At 41.8% G+C, this 13758-nt stretch overlaps 1 protein-coding gene across 2 annotated transcripts in view; it reads left to right on the plus strand.

Moving 5' to 3' along the window:
* Positions 1–2836, plus strand: part of ANKRD50 (ankyrin repeat domain containing 50) — a 38387-nt gene extending 35551 nt beyond the window's left edge. For both annotated transcript variants that reach the window (XM_083861769.1, XM_083861770.1), the window contains one exon: positions 1117–2836. The gene's annotated coding sequence lies outside the window, so the exon portion shown is untranslated. The remainder of the gene's footprint in view (positions 1–1116) is intronic.
* Positions 2837–13758: the final 10922 nt, after the last annotated feature.

A 13758-nucleotide genomic window follows, 5' to 3' on the forward strand; every position in this document is an offset into this window, starting at 1 on the left:
CCCTGTTGGGTTGGCATTTTGGTTAAATTAAAAAGTTTGAAACAATAAAGTGTTTCAAAAACATCTGCACTAGAGCCTGCACGTTTGTAAAACGCAAATTTTACCAAAGGGTCAGATGAGCTGTGGGGCAGGACAGCAGGCATTGAGAGGAATCATCAGCTGGGAGAGAAAAGTCCTTAAATCTTTGTGAAAGTTACAAGGACTTCAGATTCCCACAGAAGTACATCATGCCCAAACAGGATTAGAATTTATTTGTAATTTTTTCCTGCTTCCATAAAACTTTAAAACATATAATTAAGGATTGTATTTCCTAACTCTTATGTGCCTGCACCTGATGTTCCATTGCTTGCTTTCATGTTATACTTCATTGTAAATCCATTGCGTGGTTCTGACGTAGAATTTGTTCATCTGACCTGACCTGTCATCAAAAGACTGGTTTGGGTGAATTTTTCCATCTTTCTTGATTTTAAAATACGAACAGTTTATGAAGAAATCTGAACATTCCACATATAAGACTAAAAATTTGGCTTTGCTTTATCTGGAACAAATGGTGTGTTGCTGAAAATTCACAGTTTCTCTCAGTGAAATTCTTGGTTATGCAAATGGCTAAAAAAATGAGGTGTGGATAACCAAATGGTTCCTTTTGCTTTTCTCTTAACACTTTCTAGAGCGTCACTTTAAAGATGGGAGTTTAGAACAGTTCTGTGTGGATTCTGAATTGCTTGGCACAGGCTGTAATTTACCTCCTCTTTTGCTAAATCTCAAGCAGAAAAGATGGTAGTTTCTCTGACGGGTGGATAAATGAGTCACCTGTGGGGAATCACATCAGAAATACTCCATGGGAGCACCACAGGAATGGCTTTCCTTCCCTGGCTGCTGCTTCCCAGCTCATCCAACAGGAAGCTTTCCCGTTGTGGGGACCTTGTAGCTCCTTAGGATGGCAGAGAGCACAGGGAATCAATCACAGCCCGGGGGTTAGGAAGGAAATGCTTTTCCTCATCAGGTTGTTGTTGTGTGCTTTTGACTTTAATTAGGGATGATACAGCTCCGTTTCTGACAATACTGTTTGTGTTGCAGACTATTTCAGAGCTTAATGTTTTTATTTTATGCTTCCAGGCCAATTCCATGATGATGCTGTGAACAGAAGCGCTTCTGCTCCTGATGATTTATCAGCTGGCTGGAATGAAAGCAAACAATGCTCGTTTAGTCCACCTAGAAATTCAAGAATGTGATTCATACAGTACAGTTACTTTAATTACTGTAACGTGCCTACATTTTCAGGCTGCCTTCTCAGTATAACCCTCTGTGCTTCGAAATTTTATTTTGTGTACTTTGTATTTAATACACAGAATGAGCACTTTTTTTAATTGCAGAAAGGTATATGCTGTATTTCCCTGACGACAGCTAAAAATGGTAAGAACCAGGAATTCTGATTTCCTATTCCAGATCGCTTGGTAGAGGTGCATGTGCCACAGTGAACTGTGTTATGGAAAAGGCAGTGCTTTTTGTATTTATTTTTCTGTGGCTAAAGAAAATAAGCAACGAGTTTGTCACATTTGCATTGTTGTCATGTATTGTCAGGTCCCCATGTACTTCAAATGGTTCCCTCCAGAATTTACAAGTCTTGTAACAGTATTTTATAAATACTGTACTTGTGTGTTCTGTCTGTGTAATTGCTGTTCAGTGGTGGCAAAGAAGTCGGACTGCAGCCACCTGCAGTGTCTTTGGGATTTTTAAGCGGCAAAAATCTACTCTCTGGTACTACAGCACCAAATCTGGATGGCAGACCGGGACCACTGATAGCAATTGGCAAATTTTGGACACTTGGTCTTCAACAGCCTCTGTTATTGCTACGGTGATGAGGTAACTAATATGGGTATGTCTGAGGTGCTAAAAGGTCTGATCCTGCTTTCTTGTATATCTCTATACATTAGGAACAGCTCTTTCTCTTTTCCAAGGTAAAGGACTATTTTTGGGAACATCAGCAAAGCAAACCATGAAAAATACAGACCCTTTGTGAGTGAGGCTGAGAGGACATGGAGTGAGAGTGCAGTGAAAAGCACAGCGACAGCGTTGCCTGGGGAGTACAGAGATGGCTGAGTTAGCCCTGTCCCAAGACAATAACTCCTTAAAGCACAAACTTGTATGAATGTGGTTACTGCTTCACGGGGATTAGGTAGAGCCAGCGTGTCTCTGTACCCGGAGCACAGTGGATCAGCAGTCAGGAGAGTCCATCTGTGGATCACAGAAAGGTGGTTTCCCACCCTTACAGCAGAGATGTTGTACTTGTGTGAAAGAGAGCAAAGTCAAGGTCATTGTTGTGAAAGTGGGCAGTGTGAGTTATTCCTTTGAATGTGCACATCTTACTTGCACAGTTCTGCAAGTGATAAACTGAAACAAGTGGGTTCTTTTCTCCTACAAATGCAAGCTATATTCTCCTATTCACCATTACACAGCCTTGCTCTTTAGAAAATAAGCCTATTTTTGTATGCAGGTATTTCTTCTAAAGGCTTGGGTTTCATCTTTTTCATACTCTAATTCTGATCATTCCAGAAATAAGATGATAGCGAGCTGAGGTTATTTTTCATAGATGATTAAATAGATCCTTAAACTTTGATGAATGGCCCCTGGATGTAGATGTAGTGCATATTCTGAGGCACTAAAGGGCTCCATGTCTGGTTATTATGATCAACTGTCATCAGAAGACTTTTTTTTTTTTTTTTTTTTTTTTTTGAATCTTGCACCTCCATTTTTATTTTGCTTTTTCCTAAATGTAAAAAAAAAAAGGAACTTTTATAGTCAGGCATTCAGCATATAGTAAAATTAGATGTTAGAAGCTGACACACAGTAATATGGATTATTCTGAATGTCTCATGTATTGAATTTCTTGTCCCCGTGGGACAATTATAAAATAAACATAACAGGAGTCTGGCAGAATGGCCTTAAGACAGTTAGTGGTTTAGAAAAGAGAAAGTACCAAAATGTTCTCAGCAAAATTGTTCCAAACCTCAAGTATAGTACATTTGCAATACTGTGCAAGAATACGACTTTTCTTAGTTATTAGATGTATGTTTTGTTCTGTGGAAAGGAATCCCTGAATGCCAACATTTTTTTCTACTGACCTTGACTGTCATTGGGATTATATTTATTTAATTTTATTGTAATGTTATTAATTGCACCTTGTGGATAGAGGACGTAAAAGTATGGCCAATTTCACAAGGGGCCACAACTTACAGATAATCTGGTGGGTTTCGTGTGAATAGTCATTTGAAACAGTCAGTGGGGAAACCCTCTCTCCAAATCAGCAGAAGGTAGGCCTGTCAAAAATGTTCTCAGAATGACAATCCTGCCACATTTTGAATATCCCTTTGGAGCAGGGCATGAATTGCTTTAAATCATCTATTTTCTCAGAAGGTCTGTGTCATTCCACGTTGCTGTTGTGTGTGATTTTTAGCATCACCGTTTGTGAGGGGTTTGTGTGCCAAGCAAAGCTGCTGTTCCCCCATTGTTCCCTCTGCTGTGCCCTGTGCCATCTGTAAATGAAGTGGAGGGAGGTGAGCAGAGGAATGTCGCTGTGTCTCAGAACAGCTCCTTCTGCCAGGGCAGCAGTTCTCACCACCCAAAAAATCTGAATACAACAAGAATCCTATTTCTCTTCATCCCATTTTGCTGGTCCTTCCAAGGTGATCTCCACAAGACATCCAAAATTCTTGATGGGAGAGCTGGGGAAAAAGACTGTTTTGTGGACATGGATATCAATACTGTGTGCATATAGAAAAGCTCACCTGGAGAGAAATGCATTAAAAGATATCGAGGCACAATTGATGCATTTTTGTCTTCTCTGTGATCAGTATTGAAAACATTGCCATTTCTTTAAAACTAAAAAGGTGTTTGTTTTCCTTCCTCAGTTATTCTGCTATGCAAATGTCTGTTATGCTTAATATTCCCCATCTGAACTCCTCAGTTAACTTGGTTTGCAGATAGACTGTTTTTTCCTGGAGTGGGTTGTAAATAGCATTTAATGTACATTGAATGAATTTCACATTGTAAAATTTTTATTTTATTCCTTGTATTATATTAAGCAAAAAATCCCTGTGTATATTAAAGTGCATAATAAATATATTTGCTTTTCAGCAGACATCTAACTGTTTTAATTTTTCTACCTCATTTCCTGGGACATTATTGAACTTGATTAACTTTCATGTAATACTAAATGAAGTGTGATGTGTGTGTCCAGTAAGCAGCCCAGGCTAGCAAACCTCAGGCCCTAGCATTAGTTCCTGCGGCTTTGAGCATTTGCAGAGGAAGATTTGCTGCATGTCCTTCTGTTTAAAATGACCATTATATGCTGTAAATACCATGAGGGCAAATAAATTCATTATTTCAGTTGCTGTAAGTTCTTCACAAGTTCAAATGGGTTTTGTTAATTATTATCTTGATGAGTGTTTCTCTGTCGTATTTTCACCTTAAGCAAAAGCTCTCTTAATTATGGTGGCTACTCATTTTTCTTGAACGCATTATTAGAAAAGGGAGGGGAGAGAAGCTTTCTGGTCCTTGCAATAATACCCTTTGGCCCTGTGATCTTGGCTCGCTTCTTCAGCTCATAAAGCCACCATGATTTCTCTGCAGAGGGGTTTTGAGTGTGAAGGGGGAGTTTGGCCATGCCTTCTGCAAATGATGCTTCAAATTTACCCCCCAGGCATTCTGATTCACACAGATCCCAGCAGCTGGTACACATGGCTCAACTGATTCCTAAGATTAGGAGAATGGCAAAACTGTCATTGTCTGCTGACTCATTTTCTGTGGATTTCTCTTGTTTCTCACAGCAATTACTGACCCTCTTTTGTTAAGTTCTCATCTGAAATAACAAAGTGTGAGATGTGTTGATTCAGTGGCTATTTTTCATTGAAGCAAAGAATTTTCACTGAATTAATTTTTGAATAAGTTCTATTACATTCCAGAGACAGAAATTTTCTTCAGATAAGCACTGTAATAATATTTAAATAAAATTATTCAATATCTGTTTTAAATCTCTTATTCTATGGAATATACACGATCACATTAAGTAATGCTTCACATCTTCAGTGAGTTCTCTTGCAACAATTTGGCTTGTGTATTACATGTATTTTCCGAAAGAAAGCTGAGATTGGTTGTCACAGTAAACTAAAGCCTTTCAGTTGGAGGCCCTTGGAGAGACAGCAGTGAGAGTTTGGCCTTGATCTAAATCCTAATAATTTTGTGCTACAAAGAGTTACAGAAACAGGGTATGGGACTGAGAAATGCAGTTGGCAAATCATTTTGATAAAGAAGTCTCCAAATGTGTATGTAGGTAATATAAGCAAATTGACCTTTAGAATTGAAATGTAATTTTGCTGGTTGCAGGGACAGATTAAGACATTGGGGTCTGCTTGTTGGTTTTGGTTTTGGTTTTTTATTTCCTCTATAATTTTTTTGATGTAGCAGCTTTTAAGCCTGCATCTTCTAGGGAAAAAGTTTTTTTGAAATATTAAGTAATAAAATTCTCTGTTCTCAGAGTTAAGGCTATGAACAGAGCTATTGTGTGCTTGTTATGTCTTGGTGAATATTAGACAATCTCATTGAGAGTCTTTAAAACTCAAAACTTTATCCATAAATGACAAAGACAGAGTGGACCTTTAATATGATTTATTCTGTCATTTTCCATTATGCTGGCTATCTAGTTCACCATTGTGTTTTCCTTCCCTCCCCAAGAACAAAACATTTCAGTCTTGCTCCAGCTTTAATAATGGTGTGATAGTTCTGTTGCTGTTTTTCATACTGCTCTCACGAAGGGTGTTACTATTCACCAGTAAATCCCAAAGCACTTCACAAAAAGCACAGGAGAAATACTGAGATAAAGATACATTTGCTCTGTCAGTCGCTGAACAGGCTCAAAACAACGTCAGGAGAAGCCCCTGGGCCTCTCCCAGCACTAGGCAACTCTGCTGCCTTGAATAACCTGTTACCTGGCATTAGCTCATCCCCTACTTTTTTGCTTCTTTTTTTTTTTTTTTTCGGTTGCTTTTTTTAGTTGCTTTTTGTGCATTTGCTGTGCAGCTCGCTGGAGGCTGTCCATGCAGCTGGGTGTTGCCAGCTCCAGCCCCTGGCCGGTTGCTGGAGCTGTGGGAGAGGAGTCAGCTCCACCCTGGAGGCTGCTTGCTCGACCAGCAGGTTCCTGCAGGGTGGGGCCAGGGACCACCTCGCTGCATCTGGCCCGTGCTGAGCAGCATGGCACTGGGGGAGAGTTTGCCAAGCTCTCCTTGGAGTTTGGCTCATTTTTCCTACTGCAATCAGAGCTTTTGAAAAAAAGCAAAAAAAAAAAAAAAAAAACAACCCAGGCTTATCCAGGAGCCTCGTTGACAGGTGAGAGCTTTGTGAGAGGCGGTACTGAGCATGCATCCAAGCCTTTGTGTCCCAGTGCCAGTTTTCTGCTAATGTAACACTCTGAATTGAATGGGAGATAAAGCAGTCTGAATGTTTTCTGTCTCTGCTAACATTTCACGTCTCCCCTGTGCCTTGGTTAGCTGTCAGCCTGCTGACGAATTAATGGGGATGCCTGTTTCTGAAGGCTGTCATTTGATGGTATTCATGGTGTGGAGAGACAGGATCCTTTTAACAGGCACAGTGCTCAAAGCAGAGTTGTTTTTCAGAAGCTGGATAGGACCAAGTTGCACTTTCCTTTCCAGCTGGACTACTTCATACAGGAGCAAGAGCAAAAAGGGATGTACCTGGACTGGTGATGTACAAGGTTTAGTTGCATGAGAAGAAAGCAAGGAAGAAAGGTTCACATCATCTCTGAAGTCTTCAAAATGCAGCTCATTCTTTGCCACATCTAAAAGGTTTATAGCTAAAGCAAATCTTGCGATGATTAGAGGGTGCATAATTAAGAGTCCTCATCTGGCTGCTGGAGCTGTTCACTGCAGACCAGGAGCGAGGCAGGAGTGCATTGGCTCTGACTGTTGCAATGTTGACCCTGGTAACACCGTGGTTAATTCACTCTATTTTGTGCTCTGCTGAGATTTCCCACAAGAGCACTGGATGGAGTTGGTTTTGAAATGCTTTTGCTAATTACTTTTTTTAACACGTGAAATTAATGAACAGAATTATTCAGGGGTATTCTTATTTATATGGGGTCAGGACTTCAGCAGTTACAATCCACTTCCATAGTAGTATTTGAAGAGTGTGGTTCCCTTCACCTGAGGAAAGGTAGCAAAATCTGTGCCTAAATTGATACTGAAGTGATTTTTGGCTCACATTGCTGGCTCATTTACATGCAGCCTATTTTCTAAAAAGGGTAAGTCTTTCCTCTGCCAGGATGGGATGATGGATTTAAGAACAGCCATTTCAGGACACAACAGAAATTCATCCAGCCCTGCAATCTGTCATTAGCAATTATCAATATCAGATGTAAAAAGAAAAGTACAACAGGGTGAATTTTCAATGATTTTTCCTATAAATGTTCTCCAGCTGCTAGTGGTTCTGGGATTTCCAAACCCAGAGACAATATCTTTATCATTAATATTTTCTGTGTCAATCAGTGTTAACTAAGCCAGGAACAAGTGGCAAGATTGAAAATGTGCACTGTAATTTATAAATAGTATTTGTTCTTTAAGGCTAAGACCAGCGGACAGTCAGCTACTGAACCCAAGTTTTAAGCTATGGGTAGATTTATATCAGGTGTCTGTATGCCCAAAAGAATTTGATCTGGAATAAATGAGAAGCAGTTCATATGAGCACTATACAATGCAAAAAGTAAAGATAATATTTGAAGCATAAGGATTTCCTTGCATCTGCTGAAAACCTGTTTTGCAACAAACTAGAAGGAACATTTCTGTGCCCTTGATCCATGTAGGGAGGTTGGTTGATCATTTTGCATAGAGACAAGACAATCCCAGGAACGTCAGAGTTATTCTTCCCTTATTAACAACACGCACAAACTTGAATATTGATTCACCACCTCTTCCCTCTTACCCAAAGCCATCAGATGCTGGTAATAGGGAATGCACACTCTCAAAAACTAGTGTTTTCCAGATTAGTGGGCACAAAGGGGAGCACAGGTGCAGGAGCATATTTCCATGGCGCTGCTCGGCAGTGCTGCCGTGCAGCACAGCAGGAACCAGGTGAAAAGGAAAATTACTCTAGCAGATGTACTCCCTCCTGTATTTCCTAAGCTCCCAGTTTGCCAAGCCATATCCCCAGAATAAAGCACTTTCCCTGCAGAAATAATGATGCTGTTTGCCTTTTCAATCTGTTTTCATTTGACTCTGAGATTTTCACACATCGCATGGACAGTGACTAGAAGTTGCCAAGTGGCGTCAGCTGCTTTAAACTTGATATTCCCCACACTCCTAATCTACTCCTTCAGAAACAAAAGAGGTTTCCACAACTTAGGTAACACCATGGTCAAAGTATTCCTTGGCTCCTCCAGTCTTCCCACTCTGGCAGGACCGCTAGGTTGTGGGCACTGTGCCTCACATGGAAAAAACCAGTCTCAATTAAATCTGCTCTCATTTAGGCATCCTAATTATTAGGGGGTGGGGTGGTGCTGAGCATGGAGATGGACAGACAGAGGACAAATGTGGAACAGAGGCTTGGTCTGTGTGTTGGTTGTATCCCAGGGGGAAGCATGGAATACCTTGTTTGAACACCCAGCTCCACGGTGGGCAGCACGGGCTAACCAGAGAGCTGCCCTTCGGTAAACAAATGAGAGGTGAGACTGGGAATCTAAGCCTTCAAAAACACACCAGGGGCTCATTTCTGATACATCAGAGGAGGGGCTGTCAGTGCAGAGCACGGTGGCATGGCAAGAGCCATACTAGAAAGGTTCTCCTTGGGGTGGGTATAGCACAGGATGTGAGCTATGGGAGAAAAGAGCATTGCTCATCTGCCCAAAAAGATGCTGAGATTGACAGAAGAGGACCTGAAAAGTTAGGTGTGATCTGAAGACCAAGTGACAGAATGTTTTTAACCACCTCCTAATGTAATCTGGGCTGTCCCCTGCTTGGGAACAGCAGGTGGGAGGACTTTGGCTATCAGGGCGCTGCCGTAGCCTTAGGATAGAAAGCAGGTTAGCACAGCATGACCTCTCCCTAAGGAGGAGGACTTTAATCCATGCATGTATCAGTTTGAAATTACATAAGGCTGTTTAAGTGTGTTTCTTCCATTTTGGGGATGTGTGCCCAAGTCTGTTGTGCAATTAAGACCAGCACTAGCTGGTTGCAGGCGGCACTGCTGGGGCTGCAGTGTGGTCGCTGCATCCAGAGCTGGAGCACAGCAGTTTTCCTGGGGATAACTCGCAGCCCCCACCCTGGCAGGCTTGGCTGCCCTGGGAACAAGCTGACGGCTATTCAAAGAGCTTGGATCTCTCTCTAAACATGAAATGCAGCCAGTTTGACACAGTTCACCCTCTGTTAGCTGAGATTAATCACAGAGTCTCCAGGTACACTCCCTCGAACATCAGCACTGCGGGATGTGCGTGGGAATGCCGTGCCCACACATCCACACAGAGCCCAGCAGGTTTATCGGCCCCAAGGCAGCACTGCCTTTCCCTGACCTGTGCTGGGTCCTACAGGGCGCGTTCATGCAGGCACTGAGCAGGCAGGAGGAGGTGGTGAAAGCCAGAACAGCATCCTTGGAGAAAGGACAAACCCCAGGGCTGCGATCAGCGCAGTGCCCATCTCCACTTTCTGACCCTGGGAGGTGGGTCCATGTCGTGGTTTGAAAGTAAATGAGTGAGAGGCTCCAAGTCAAAAATACAATTTAATAATAAGAAGAAAGGTAAAATGGTAAAAATAAAATAAATGCAATAACACAAAGGACCACTGACAGAGTCAGAATACAACCTGAGCAGGATGGTGGAAACAGTCCAGGTGAGGTGCTCTTCCTGAAGCAGTGATCCTGTAGAAAGCTCTGGTAGCTCTGGTCCTCTGGGAATCCAGTAGGTAAGGGCTGCTTGTACTGTCCCAAATCCCAGATGATATCCAGGTGAGAATGCTTGGCTCCTCCCCCTGGGCAGAGCATCTCACAATGGGATGAGGAGTTGTGAAGTGGGTTCTTGATGGGCCATTAAACAGAGATAACTCCTGGAGGGAGTTACCTGTGAGTCATGGGCAAGGCGTTGATGGGCCATTAGCAGTAGACAGCCCAAAGGAAGGGGGCCTGGGAAAACATTGCCCCACTTGGTTTAACAGTTCATGAAGGTGGTGATAGAATAAATACTTTGTGTACATCCTACACTACAAGCCAGGACAGTCCACCTTCTTGGCAGGATTTCCCCTCCAGCACCATGCTCAGAACATCTCTGCTCATTTTCCATAACCACTTTAATCTCTAAATACCCGTTCAGACTGAAGTTTAGTGTATAGTGAGGATGGGTTTAGTTTAAGGTAATCCAAATGGAGCATGATGGAATAAATACTGCCTCACTATCTGTTACTATTTCATCTGGCAGTGGGTGAAGGATCTTTAGGAACAGCTGACTAAAAAAGGAAAGCTTCTTCACACAGCAAGAATTTCCATATGGCTTTTAAAAATTAGTTAAATTAAATGAAAGAAAGCAACCCTGAGTCCATTTCCTCCCAGCAGACTGGAGTGTCTCAGAAAGAACAATGCAATATCATGTGTGAAGATGCAGGCATAACTCCCAAATGTTTTCCCTATCTCTGTTTTTATTGCTTCAATAGCAGCTTATGAAACACTAGTGTAGAAAGACTCAAAGATCAGGTCTGAAAAGACACAGAAAACAATAAAGTAAATCCCACAGGAACAACTGTCACTGTCCTTCAGCATTCCATTTTTCAATGTGTAGCACCAGAATGTCAGACATTTTATCATTTATTGATCACTTTATTACTAGGCATTAGTATAGGAGTTCTGTAGCTGAAATTCATTCCACTGAAAGAAGTGTTTTACTCCAAGTTCAAAACCCATGAAAAAAGTACTTCCAGAAACATTTATGATTGCATTTAATCTGTGACAAATCACAGTGGAATACAGTTTGGCCAGTCCTTGGCATTAACCAGATGCAGAGGGACTCAGGCTTCTCCACTGTAAAAGAAAATTACTCACATATTCCTCTTTCATCCTAGGGGACAGATGAAAAACTGATTGCAGGCTTTCTTGCCACTATCCGTTTTTTTTTTTTTTTTTTTCTCTTGGACTAGTCCTGTGCTCAAGCTGGGTTTAAGGAAAAAAAAAGATGTTTATGTCTAAGAGGTTAAATATGCTTTGGCTGTAGCCATGAGTTAGTCCCAGCTGTGACACTGTGCTAAACTTGTTCTGTATCCCAATCCTGAGGCATGGTGACAGGGAAAAACCTTGAGTATTTGCCCCATTCCATTTTTATCCTGTTTTTCCTCCACTGGCTTTGCAGACTTTCATAACCTCAAGACATTGGAGACTGTGCTGGCAATCTAGATTTAAAACATATCTATATATACACTCTCTTTTCAAGGACCTTACATCCAATGGAATTTTGGCCCTGCAAAATGATGTTTATAGTACAGGATTTTGATAACTGTTAATGCTGTTGAGACTTGGAGCCCAATACAGCTGCAATCATTGCAGACCCAGAGCAAATGTTTTCAGGTTCGTGCCAACAAATTGTGATTGATTTCTTTGTTGTGGTGTGTTGTGGATTGGAAGCGAAACGAGTGAGAGGCTCCAAGTCAGAAATACAATTTAATAATAAGAAGAAAGGTAAAATGGTAAAAATAAAATAAATGCAATAACACAAAGGACCACTGACAGAGTCAGAATACAACCTGAGCAGGATGGTGGAAACAGTCCAGGTGAGGTGCTCTTCCTGAAGCAGTGATCCTGTAGAAAGCTCTGGTAGCTCTGGTCCTCTGGGAATCCAGTAGGTAAGGGCTGCTTGTACTGTCCCAAATCCCAGATTATATCCAGGTGAGAATGCTTGGCTCCTCCCCCTGGGCAGAGCATCTCACAATGGGATGAGGAGTTGTGAAGTGGGTCCTTGATGGCCCATTAAACAGAGATAATTCCTGGAGGGAGTTACCTGTGAGTCATGGGCAAGGCGTTGATTGGCCATTGGCAGAAGACAGCCCAACACTAGAGCACTGGCCCACTTGGTTTCAACAGTTCATGAAGGTGGTGCTAGAATAAATACTTTGTGTACATCCTACACTGCAACCCAGGACATGGTGCAAGCTGGTTTCTGAACATGTTCCCCATTAGCTCTGTGAGCAGCCAGTGCAGTCACTGGCACTCTTCACAGTACTCATCCACCCTCCCTTCTGCATCATTGCCTGGAAAATGCAGTGTGCAAAGCTCTGCGTGGCTTCCTTCCCTCTATCTGTACCTCCAAGCTAGAAAATGCTTCTTTTTTAACTGCTCTGAGGAGGTATTTGGGACCAGCAAAGACGAGGGTACTGCTGTCTTTTATAGCAATTACATATATAATTATATACATAATATATACATATTTTTATTATACATTGCTCTAGATATATGACCATAGCAGCAATTCATCTAAATTGAAACTCTTGTGGCAAGAAGACTCATAGTTGGCTCCAATTTTAATTTTCTGCAAAGTTTGAAATCACTGGAGCGTTTCCTTTTGTGATTTCGTTACTTCAATTTTTTTAAAGTAAAACTTACAGAAGCAAAACGCAGGTATTAAAATGGGAGGCTTGAGATGAGCAGGTAGCATTTTTTATCTGATTCGATGCAGTTTCCTCCCTTTTAGATCTCTGGGACAGGGTAGCTTTTGAGCCTGAAGTCTTTAAACTCAAAAAGTTTAATCTGGCTTTAATCTCCAGTCTTTTCACCGTATGAGCTTAAAAATCTACCATACTCCAGGTTTTCCAAAGTATTTTTGCCTGCTTTTAGCTTGGTTTATTATTTTTAGCTTGTTTAAATCACTCGGAAGTATGAGCAAGCGTATTCCAGTCTCTCATTGCTCTGCTTCCTGGCTTTCCTCTGGCTGCCATCCATCAGGGGCATGGGAAGAGGCACAGACACCACTTGGCTTTATGGGGAGCACTGGTGAGGCTTAAAAGCAGGTGAGAGGCACCAGAGAGCACGGGGGAGGAAACTCATTTCCTCCTCTGGCATGTTTTTTCCCTTGATTTAATCATGGCAAGCGCCCTGTGGATCTAAAACTCGAGCACGGGTGTTTTATCTGCTGAGGTGTAACATTTCAGAGCTTCTGCTCAGAATAAACAAAACCAGGGATGTATGTGCTTTCAGAGACTATATTAGTTTGTACTTCTGATGCCTTGGGAAGGTTGACATGGAACAGAGACTGGATAGAGCTAGAGGATAAAGTAGGTATTTATTAAAAGGCCTTAAAGAATACACCTTGGGCAGGACAAGAGCCTGGCCAGGGCTACACCCAAGGTGGACCCAAAATAGCCACAAAATGGACAACAGGTCATGAGGTCTCACACTTTTATAAGTTTTAGTCCATTTGCATATTGGGGTTTAATTGTCCAATTATAGCTTTGGGCTCTGAGGTCCCATCCTTCTTATTTTCTCTCTTCAGTCCATTCTTGTTTGTGCTTTTGGGCCTGAAAACTTGTAACCCTTGTCCTTGGTCTGCATTTGGAAAAGGATTTGCTTTGTCTACCTACTCTGTGAAGAGAGCTTACTAACACTTAATATGAGGCTCAGAACTGCACCCCTAGGCAGAACAGAATCTGAAAAACATGAAAGCTAAAGCTTAAGGGATCATTTCCCCTCCCCAAAATTGAGCATTTTTGGTCACACTGAGGGGAATTG

This window comes from Zosterops lateralis (assembly GCF_965231275.1).
Source record: "Zosterops lateralis genome assembly, chromosome: 5".
Taxonomy (NCBI): domain Eukaryota; kingdom Metazoa; phylum Chordata; class Aves; order Passeriformes; family Zosteropidae; genus Zosterops; species Zosterops lateralis.